Here is an 11,831-nt window from a genome sequence, read left to right as displayed (position 1 = left end):
GCAGGGCTGTGTAATAGTTCTCAAATTACACCCGGCCCTCAGTCTCCTCATTTCTGAAGTAAAAATAGGTATATCTCCTTCGCAGGGCCCTTGTGTATAGAACATGTGACATAAAATAAGGAGCGCCCAGCCTGATACAGCAGAAGAGCAGCAAATGAGTCCCCTCACTTTCCTCTCCCAACTTCCTCCTGTTCTCTCCATAGGCAGGGCACTCCTGCACGCAGACCCTCCTCCATTCCCCCCCACCACACCCAGTTCAAGAACAGGAGGCCAGAGAAGAGTGCCACCCCCCACAGGGGGTGTGGGAAAGGGCCCCCGGAGTGGCCAGGATTTCCTGAGTCTGGGGATGAGAAGCTGGGGCAAAGGAGTTCCAGGCCAGCTTCCTGACCCTGACCCCACTCCCCCTGGGAGCTCCAGTTTCTCCTCTCTGGCTATTTCTGGGAACTGTGCCTGTAAATATTTCTCTCTGGATTTATCTGTGCTTTCAAAACCTCTGAATTAAAACATTCTACATGACTGTGAACTAAGAACCCAGCTGGCTCCTTGTTTAAAGGTCGCCTTAAAATATTTCCGAGCAAAGAAATTCAGCTTTTCTCTGAACACTGTGTCCCTAAGCATACTCCTGGGCACTTGCCTCCATGTCATACTTTTCAAAGTGCCTTTGGCTTCTAACAAAACCCCACAAAGTAGCCGGGACAGGTATCACCAGCCCCAGTTAACAGAGGAAGAAACTGAATTTCAGAGAATTTGTGTTTTTCAGAGAGTGTCAGTGGGTGAAATGAGATCAGTTCATGGTTCTTTCCCTCCATGTGGGACAACACCTGGACCCACAGAGCCAGGTGGCAATGGGGACAGACACCCTTCTGGGCAGCTGTAGAGCAAAGGGAGCCCAAACTTGGGAGGCAGACAATGCAGGGGTGTCAGATCTGACTCCATAATCTGTGTGGTCCTGGACAAAATGCTGTCTACGGCTCAGTTCTCTCTTTATGAAATGGGAACAATGCCCTGTGCCTAGCTCATGGAGTTGTATAAAAACTAAACAAGATGAACCCAATAAGAGTGCTCACAAAATATGTGAAACCACTTATATCAAGGGAAGAAGATGGTTTGGGTTATTGCCAATGCCACTATTATTAGTAACAGCTATTTTGCTGGCCAGTTGGAGGACGGAATGTATGCAGAGAGACCAGTTCGGTGCCTGGTACACAGTAGGTACTCGGGAAATGGCAGTTATTCTCCTTATGTACTTTGGCTTAGTAACTTCCCATTTGGCTTCCAGTTTTATGTCTCCAGGACCAATTGAGGATGCCTGTCATCTGCTGGAGACAGACTGGTCTGGATCTCCCAGGGTAGGTCAGCAGAGAAACTGACAATTTATCTGGTCAGTAGAGCAGCAATCCACACCTCTGACTCTACAGAGAGACCAGCTGACCTGAGACCAGGTCAACTGGGCTCAAAGGGAGTTCTCCCAGCCTCAGAATTCTTAAGAGAAATAATGATCCCATTCAGTTACTCAGGATTTATGGGACATCTCTGTTCTTAGTGCATCTCCTTCCGCCCCGCCTGCAGATCTTATTGTGGCTTCTTGGCTTCTGTGACTTGGTGAACAGGGACAGGGGAAGTGACCAAAATATAGAGCCATTCCTCTGGCATAAATGGCTTTTGCTATTTTGGGAGACTTTGAAATTTGGGCTTAAACGAGGCTCTGGAACTCACTGGAATTTTCCCTATTCATGCCCCAATTAGCAGGGACAATAAAGAGTTGTTTCTGTTTGTGCCTCCTCATAGCCAAGCTGGAGGCATCCATAAACAAGCTGGTGAAGTGATTCTGCTGGATTTTGAATGGGCCTGTTCTCTTGACATTGGTATTAAAGGACTGAAGTACATTCATTCAACGCACATTTATTGGGCCCTACTTTGAGCTAGACATTAAGCTGGGTTCTGGTAATACACTAATAAAAACTGTGTTTTCCATATTAAGGAATTTATAGTTTATTAGGGAAAGCCAGTAAGTAGCTAGACAAGTACAATTCAGTGGGATAGGGGCTCCAGAAACATGGGAAAGAGATGTTTTACTCAATTTTGGAGTGTGTGTCAGGGAAGTCTTAAGGGAAGAGGGAGAAAGAAGACATTAAAGATAAAATCCAATGGAACATTTAAGCTATAAGCAGAGCTAGAAGGAGCTGCAGGGGAAACTTGAGCAGCAGCAGTGAAAACAGGAAAAAATGGAACAGATAAGCCAGGAAGGAGAGAAAATCAAAGGGTGAAATGGTCAATAGGGAGATACAAAATGAAAAGTACCTATGAGATTTAGCCGTCAGGTCGATGGAAATACCTAAGAGCAGGTTCACTGGGTGGTGAGGGGGAAACACAGACCTCGGGGTTATAGATGGAGTGGGATGTCCGTATCCATCCCTTGTTCAAGAAATCTGGCTGGAAACAAGGCAGTATCTTGAATCTGGGTAAATACAATATGTGGACGGACCTTGTCCTAGTCTATTCTTGTTTGTGAAAATGTATAATACGAATTTTATTGTATTGGCTGAAGGAAAGGAGGGCAAAAGAGACGTGGCTAAGACTGTGCAGAAGGTTTGTTTGTTTGTTTGTTTGTTTGTTTGTTTTAATGAGAGAGGCTTGAACATATTTAAATTCTGGTCAGAAGATGTGGATAGAAAGGAAGGAATAGAGGGATGACTAAGGGAGAAGAAGGGAAAAGGAGGTAGCATCACAACCACAAATAGAATGATTTCTCTTAATGGGCAGAAGAGACCCTTCTTTTGAGAATGGTGTGCATATACAGACCAATTTGTTAAGGATGGGAACCAGAAATGTATGGAGACCCTCGATGGTCTTTACTTTCTCAATCAAGTAAAGGCAAGGTTGCTCAGTGAAAATGATGGCCAGAGGAAAATTCTAGAACAGCTATTGGAGGACCGAAAAAGGCAGAGCAAGTGCAGGTGTGTGGTTTTGAATTTCACAAAGACGTTCTTCCAAAGCACTCCCGGACCTGCATCTAGCCCTGAGTTCTGCATAGCCTGGGAGAAGTGGTGATCTTGTCATTTGCACCAACATTTTGTGTGTGATGGCTGTGGCTTGGCACTGAGCTGCTTATTAGGGTCAGTAGTGGTTAGTCATCTCTTCTACACTGTGCACTTAGAATGGCCACCTTTAAATCTACCAGGTTGCTGGCTTTTCTACACCCCCGGGGCTGTGTCAGATGAACCTTCCAAGCCAAGCTCGTACCTGTCAGTTCAATTCTGCCCCAAATCCAGCTTGACCAATTTTGTCCACAGAATGGAGAGCTGTCGGCCTGATCTAGCCCAATAAATTAGTTCTGTGAAAAGACTGATTCACGTTCTCCCCAGGGTTGCAAGCCAGTCAGCACTGTGATCCAGGAATGGTGACCAGTGTGAGGAGAACAGCAAGGCCAGATGGTGCTCTGGGTGATCTAACTGCCGTCTTCTTAGAGAGAGGCTTTCGTTTCCTGCTACCAGATTTACTACCATCTTTATTTTCACAACACATTTCCTTGGAATGATTCAAAGTGCTTAGGAATCTGTTTTGTTTATATAGTGCATGTCCACAAAGAACCTTTGCACACATGTTTCTCTCTTGTTTGGTCATCATCTTGACCATCGTGTGAAACAGGCAGAGCAAGACATGTTCTCTTCATTTAAAAGATGAGGAGACTGAGTCCTTAGGAGATTAAGTGATTTGTCTAATCTGAGATCGAACAGCTAGTAGGCAGTAATCCCTGAACCCAGTTTTCTTGACTCCGGTCTAGTGTTCCCTCAAATATACCATGTGGCTTCCTAAATGGACATGAAAGCTCCTCCAAACCAAATGACCTGAACCCGAGAAAGTCCTCATTTTATTTCACTGTAACAAAATGCAAATGTTTAATTTTTTTCAAAACTTAACTATTCAATGAAAATAAATTATATTTAGACAATCTTCAGTATTTGTGCATCATCTTTATAGAACTATGCTTTCAAAAAACACTTTGTAAAAGACACCCATTTCACAATTAAAACATGTATTAAACACTTGAAACTAATAAAAAAAAGTAAAACAAACAAAAAGTGTATTAAAAATGGGAGAACATTAAACAACATTAAATTAGTAGGAAACATATCGCATAATGCCGAGAGTCATGCTATTCTTTATCAAATTAATTATTTGATAAATATAAAAAATAACACGGCTTTTAACTATAGACAATTATTTCTTGTCCATTTCAGTGATTTCCTGGATCCCAAACAAAATCTGTGTGTTTATTTCTTTGAAAACATCATTCGCTGACTGTCCTTTCACTGCCATGGAATGATTTGCCTTCTCAATCCAGTAGATTTTATTAGGCGTTTGCATTTTCTGTGCCACTTTCTCCAACTAGTTCTCCAAGGAAAACACCTGCAAGTTTATATTCTCCTGAGGCCTTTAGGTCACTCAAAACTGATTAACATGCCTTAATTCTATGTACAATATTGAGGCCTTTACAGGTAAACCTCAAGCAAAAAACAGAACAAAACAAAATAAAACAAAACAAAATACATGAGATGCAAGATCAGATGCCAGTGACATCAAAAGAGGAAGATGCATATCTCCTGATGCTCCATGTGTAAGAATTATTCCCTGTGTTAAGCTCTTATTAGGTACCAGACAGGGTCTAGTAACTTATTTCCAAGAAGCATTTTTAATTTAGCCTCTGCATGACTCATTTTCACGGCTGAATGACAAACTTAAAGTACATTACATCTGAGAAACAAAGAAAACAAGATGTGATCAAAAAGTACAGTGAATGTTTAAATTATAAAAAAAAAAAAAAAAAAGAGAATGTATTACAGTAAAAGACACATTGCCATTATCCCCCTCAAAATACTCCCCCTTGCTTTAAACACATTTATCTCATCGTCCTTGCCACTTTCTGAAGCAGTTCTGGAAGTCCTTTTCGTGAGTGTCTTTAGTTGCACTGTTGTCCTCGATGTCCTGACTCGATTCAAAAAGTTTACCTTTCATGGTCAGTGTGTCCTCATCCACCTTATTCACTGGATCTGGCACTGTGCAACTTCTGACTCTTCTCCAAAGTCAAAATGACCATGAAAGGTAAATGTTTTGAATCGATTCAGGATATCGAGGCAGCCACCACAGCGCAACTAAAGACACTCATGAAAGAGGACTTCCAGAACTGCTTCCAAAAGTGGCAGGCATGATGGGATAAGTGTGTTCGAAGAGACGGGGTGTATTTTGGGGGAGATTAATGGCAATGTGTCTTTTACTGTAATAAATTATTTTTAATCTAAACATTCACCATACTCGTATTGTTTGATCACACCTCGTATCTCCTGGGGAAGGGAAATTGGCTGGGAGCATCTAACCACCCTCACTCCCTTCAGAGAGCTAACTACCACCGAGAAAGTCCTCGTTTTTGTCTGAAATGCTCTTTGCTCTCCTGGAAAGCATCTCTCTTGCTGCTATTTGACCTAATTTCCTCGGGCTTAGGTCTCAGTGGGAAAGAGGAAGCCCTTAGGACAAGAAAACAAGAAATTTCTTCCCTGCAGCTCAACTCTGGGTCACCATCTGCTCCCCTGACCCCATGACCCGTGATTCCCTGGAGAGCTTCAGATGGGTCAGACCAGTCATGGGCGATGGGGTTTTTCGCTTTTTTTTTTGCAGGGACCATCTGTGATAAGAGATTGTCTCTGATTTTTTGCATGAACTCAACACCAACTATGGATAAGAACCTTTTTTACTTCGTTCACATAATCCTTTTCTCCTTGAGGTAAATACGGTAACAACCTTTCTGGCCTGCCCTCATCCCTGCCTTGATGTGGGGAATCTGGATGAATGGCAGGGCTCTGTCACCATAAGGGTTTGGCCTTATGGTGACAGAGAAGGACACTGTCTTTTCCTTGGAACAGATGTTGGCATCTGGCAACATACCCCACCACATTCAAGGTTTTCAGCCTCCCACATTCAAGGTGGTCAGCTCGACTGTGGAGAGGAAAGGCAGGAATTGAAAGCTGCTGATTTTGTGTACAACCTCCCGGATCTCCAACTTCTCCCAAACACACACACTATTTGCTCTCTGGCTCAAAAAGCCCAAGAGAGGGAGGCTCTGGTTTCTGGAGTAGGTTGGTGGGGGTCTAAAGGGACACCTGAGATTGGTTATAGGCCTGAATGCCTGGTGCATGATTATCTTGGTTAGCAGCTGACTGGTCCTATGGTAAGGCTGGAGAGAATCAGCGCTCAGGCCCCAGCCAGAGTCTGCAGTGTCGTTGCCATAGCGACCAGTCCCTACAGCTGTGAAGAAAACCCAGGTCTCCTTCTACACAGGCCAGGAGGAAGGCAGCAGCAGAGCTGGATCCTGGCTCCAATCCTCTGTTTCACTCCCATCTCTGTCCTTATCTCTAAGTCTGGTGGCTTAGACGACAGCAATTTATTTCCTCACAGTTCTTGGAAGACCAAGATCAAGGTTCTGGCCAAATTAGTTCTGGGTAAGAGCCATTTTCCTGGCTTGTAGAAGGCTACTTTCTTGCTGTATCCTCACATGGCCTTTCCTTGGTGCACACACTTGGGAACAGAGAGACAGAAATTCAACATATGAACCTGGGGGGACACAAACATTCAGTCCATAAATAGTCCTTTACTATCCTAGTCCATTCAGGCTAGGGAGTGAAATGTGTGTGGGGGAGACTTGTCTTCTATCATACAAACTTACAATTACTCGGATTTTATTGAGAACATTTTGCTAAAGGTTAAAAAATGTCAGCTTTAAAAATAAAACCTGATTGTAGTCATTTATTCATTTTTATATACATAGCAAAGACCTTAATATGTATCTGGGTGAAAGAGAAAGGGTTCCATCTTAGGTCATGCATCCTTCCTATGGAAAGACACTTTAGCACAGGATATGAAGGGAAAACAGGGAAATTGTCCCCCTCGTCAAATTAATTGAATATAGCTGATTTCACCTCGACTCCCTTTCTTCTAAGAGGCCTGGCAGTGAGTGGCAGCTTACATGAGCCACAGTAAAAAGCAACTGGGCAGAAAACTCCAGGGTCAGTGGCAAACTTGTAGTCAAGGAGATTTAGTATTCTGAATCTGGGGACCAGTGAGGCCTGCTGCAATCCCATTTCTGCTTATGGTGTTAGCAGTGGGGTTTATTACCCACTGGATGCTGCCCCTTCCTGGCTCTGGGATCTGTGCCTTCCCTGCCTTACCCTTGCTCTCTCAGAGCAGGAGGGAAGAAAACCAGGAATGAGTGTGAAGGGGGCCCATCCCCAAACCCAGCAGGTGTGATGTCTAACTGGGGGCCATGCTGAGCCCAGGTAACTGGAATGACCTCCACTGTCAGCTAGGCTTGCCCAGGTGAGATCTCCTCCCCCCGGCAATGACTGACTCAGTCATTCCACCAGGATTTCTTGAACCTCTGTTATGCAGTAGCACTGGGGCTGGTATTAGCTGAATGCACAGAGCCTGTTCTCAAGCGTTCATAGTCTAGAGAGAGAGACAAGTCCGTAAGCAATGTAATACAGTGCAGAAATACACTCAGCAGGAACAAAGGGAACGAAGGGGCAACCAACCGGAGAGAAGACTGCCAGGAAGAGGCGACCCCTGATAGGAATCTTCGGAGAGGGAAAGGCATTTCAGAAAGAGCAGAAGTAGAGCAGAAAATAACATCATGGTGTGTTACTGTGGTACATCTAAATACAACAAAGTGACTTGTTGAGAGTGACTGAACTCTCTGAGGAACAAGAACCATGACTACTTTTCTATACAATGTGTGTCACACCTATATACACAACCCCAAACTATAAAATGTTCCCCCAAATGCCCACCCTACTGGAAGCCTGTCCAGGAGAAATCATTCAAGCTGACCAAGTGCTCCCAGTTATCCCAGGGTCTTGTCTCCTCCCAGAGGCTTGATTCACCCATGGTCTCTGTCCTCCCGCTCACTCCACTGGCCTGGGCATTGCAAGCAGGAGAGGTTAGCCTGGTATTTGATCCTGGCAGTGGCTTTCTAGGCTGACTAGGCCGCCCTGTATCCTGTGCGATGGTGCCCCCTGCAGGCACACAAGGAAGGTGCCCTGATTCCACCAAGCACCCTGCTGTTTGTCAGTCTGTCTCATCTGTTGCTGACAGATTCAGTGGCTTTGCCCTGGCCTATGGCTGAGATGCGACCAATGTCTCTGTTAATGGCTTTACAGAATCACATCTGCAAGGAAGTAAGGGTGTGGTTTCTCCAAGTAACTCAGGGGCTACCGCAGGGAGTGACCAGGAGGCCCTGGGTACCCCATCCCTCAGCCAGCACTGCTCTGTCTTTCCTATTACATTCAGCTCCACATAAAGCTTCAACTGAAAACCACAGCTCTGCTGTGGAGTTGGAAGGATTTTACAAGTTTCCCTGATGCTAGACAGAAGAGGAGCCACTTCTGAGCTGAGGGCTGCTTGGAAGGCTTACTTGCATCTCTATTCCTGTCCTTCTCCTATCCCTGTCCTCTTCACCCTGCTGCATTCATCCCTGCCAATTCCTTATTATTTATAAACACTTTATTTTAGGAATGCCAAATAGCCTCAGAGCCTCACTGTGGTGCTTAAGGTTGAAAACTTTCCATTCATCATTTCTGTGGAACTGTTTAATACCAACTTACACGTGGTTTATATCAGTGGTTCTCAAACTTGGGTAAGCACCTGCAGGGCTTGTAGAAACACTCAGATTACTGGGCCCTACTCTTAGTTTCTGATTCATTACATCTGAGGTGGAGGATACAGAATTTTGCATTTCTATCAAGTTCCCAGACCACACCTTTGAGAACCAGTAGTTTATATGAATACAATCTAAAATTTGCACAAATCATGCCTGAGGTATGAAGAATGCAGATGAACTTAAGAACTCAAGGAAAAGGTGACACTAAGTAGCGGATGGAAACTTTGCTCAGCTGGAGGTAAGCCCCCAAAATGACAGGACATGGTGAGTGAGAAGGGGGATGTCATGCAGGGTCTCTGCTCCCGTTCCCTGCACAAGAATGCAGGATACGGTGAGGCCAAAAAGGAACACCCACAGAGCCATTGATAGGGGAGTCATACCACTATATTCTCGCTGGCGGCTGGGTTGGAGACATAGGAAGCAGGAGCCACACAATCCGCAATGTGCTAACTGCTTCTCTGCCAACCAACCAACCAACCAACCAACCAACCAACCAACCAACCAACCAACGTAGCCACGGCAGTTATATCAGTGGCTAATGGCTAACTGGTAACAGCTGATGGCCATCTACTACCCGAGCCAGCACCTTTCCACGTGAGGTCGAGAGCCTGCAAACTGCTGTCTGGTACTCTGTCCCCACAGCGGGTTAATAGAGAGAGGGATGCTGGGGTAGGAGGTGAGGTTAAAGATTCCATGTAATATATAGAAAGTCCCCGCTCAACTCCTTTCACACTGTAGGGACTCAAATTATGTTAGGTCCCATATCCTTATTGAAAATTATATAGAGCTAAAGGGGATTTTAAAATATTGTCATGCATGTTCATTCATTGACTTGTTCATTAAGTATTTGTGTCCACTACTTTCAGAGCACAATGTGGGGACATTGTGGATACACTGAACCAGTTATCTTGCCTGCCTTTGAGCTTCCTACAGTAGGTGAGCCAAATGAACACACAATAGGGGGTGACAGAGAAGGCAGTGGTGGTGGAGGTGGTGGTGGTGAATGTGACGGTGGAAGTGACGTGGTGGCGGTACTAGTAATATCTTTCTCTACCAGGCTCTACCTGAGTGCAGACATAGGGGTAAGCACTTTCAATACCTTATTTACTCTCTCACAACACTAACAGACAGGCACTATTATTCCTATTTTATAGATGTCGGGCCCAACTTGTCCATGGTCCACAGCTCAAAATTAACTGGCAAAGCAAGATTCACACTCAGGTCTGTCTCACTAAGAACTCCCAAGCCCTTCACCACCAGTCTGTGCAGCACCAGATGTTTGCTATGGGCACCAGGCCTTGAATTTTGTCAGGGGAAAAAGATGTGGTTAGGTCAAGTCTCCCAGAGGATGTACTTCTATTTGAGCCATGACCATGATGGGCAAGGTGGAGGAAACCTCTCCAACAAAAAAGCAGTGTTCAGAGTTTGAGACTTAAGCCTGCTTAGTGAAAACTGCCATTTTTTAGAGAGTCAAAAGTTTAAAGAATGTCGACGTCGCTAGGCTGCCCAGACAGACTGTCCAGAGAGACACTGGGAGTCTGCTTCAGGCATGATAAGTGAGGTTCCTGGGAAAGTGGACAGGAGCTGAAATTGGCCAAACGACAGCTGTACTCCCACGAAGAACATCCATCAAAACGAAGGCAGTCTTGGAAAAGTCTGGAATTCAGAGTCATAGGAGGGACTGTGGGGGCATCAGCCAAAGAAAATTATAATTTAAAAATACTCTGGAGAGATGTTTCTAAAAGGTATATTCCACAGATGGAATTGCTGAAGCACTTCCATATTTGTAAATGGAAATTCTGTTACTATGGCTGCCTAACGAGCCACCCTAACTTAGTGACATAAAGCAACTATTATGCTCACAGAGTCTGTGGGTCAGGAATTTGGACAAGGCATAGCAGGGACAGCTTGTCTTTGCTCCCTGGTGGCCTCAGCTGAATGACTCAAAAGCTTAGGACTTAAAATCAGTTAAAGGTTTATTCTTATACACGTTGGGTTGATGTTGGTTGAGGGCCTCATTTCCTCTCCACAGGAGCATGTGACCTCTGCTGGTTTAGTTTTGGGCTTCCTAGGGGCTGGGCACCACGGGTGAACATCCTAAGAGAGAGAGAACCAGGTAGAAAACGTCACTTTGTGTGATTTGGTCTTAGAAGTCATGCACTACCACATGTGTTTTGCAAGCCAGCTACAAAAGCCAGCCCAGGTTCCAGGTCCCATGGTAAGATTCTGGAAAATATGTGGGACTGGAAATATTGCTTTGATGAACTTTGGAAAATGCAATCTGTCACAACAAACAAAAGAAGTAGACTCTACACTAAAATCAATCTATAAACATACTTTAGACTTCTCTGTGACTCGACCTAGCTGTGGGCTCATAAGCTGGTATCCTACAGACTACACATTCCGACTACTGCTTACATTTTTGTATTTAGCCTGCATGAGACTCAAGAGCACAGATAGTCTTGAAAACTCAGAAGTTCTAGCAATATGAGCTGAAATTCTTGCATGTCAATAATCTGAGTAGCAGTATCAGCTGTTCCATTTAAACCAAGCATGTCCCCCCACTTTATCTATTCACTACAAACCCTATCACTTGGATGTGTTCCTTGGTGAAATAGGCATTTCAACCTATTTTATTGTGTCTGGTCCCCGCAGATGTGGACTTTATGATCCTTGGCATAGAAGATTTGTCTGCCCCTCGTCTAACCACCTAGGGTAACTAGCAGAAGAGATCAGGTCTAAGGTTAAGCTTCAAAAGCATGAATATAGGTGAAACCATTCCTTTTAATACACATTTGAATTGGCTACCATGTCTGCTTGTGTTTGTCCTAAATTGTCTCCCTGAGACCTGGTAATAAAAACATTATTTGCTCTTAGCTCTAATTGTCTTGGATTTGAACAAAGATCTGAGGAGCATTGGGGTCTTGAAGGCACAGAGTTTACAAGACCTTTGTGTTTCCAGAGCTAAAGGAACGTCAGTAGGTAAGCCTAGAGTAAGGCTTTCTTATCCTGGGATCAGGGATTACAGAGTCTGTAAACCCCTGAAATTATAATACATAATTGTGTGGATTATGTGGAGAAAGAGCACATATTTGTATCGGTTTCTCAAAGAGTCCCTAATCCC

At 44.4% G+C, this 11,831-nt stretch overlaps 1 pseudogene; it reads right to left on the bottom strand.

Moving 5' to 3' along the window:
- Positions 1-4,354: 4,354 nt before the first annotated feature.
- LOC109450326 (testis-expressed protein 30 pseudogene) lies at positions 4,355-4,718 on the bottom strand (annotated as a pseudogene).
- Positions 4,719-11,831: the final 7,113 nt, after the last annotated feature.

This window comes from Rhinolophus sinicus, chromosome 14 (assembly GCF_057876585.1).
Source record: "Rhinolophus sinicus isolate RSI-liver-muscle chromosome 14, RSI-T2T, whole genome shotgun sequence".
In the NCBI taxonomy this organism is placed as follows: Eukaryota; Metazoa; Chordata; class Mammalia; order Chiroptera; family Rhinolophidae; genus Rhinolophus; species Rhinolophus sinicus.
The sequence above is the reverse complement of the archived record's forward strand: the minus strand, read 5'-3'. Positions and strand labels throughout refer to the sequence as shown.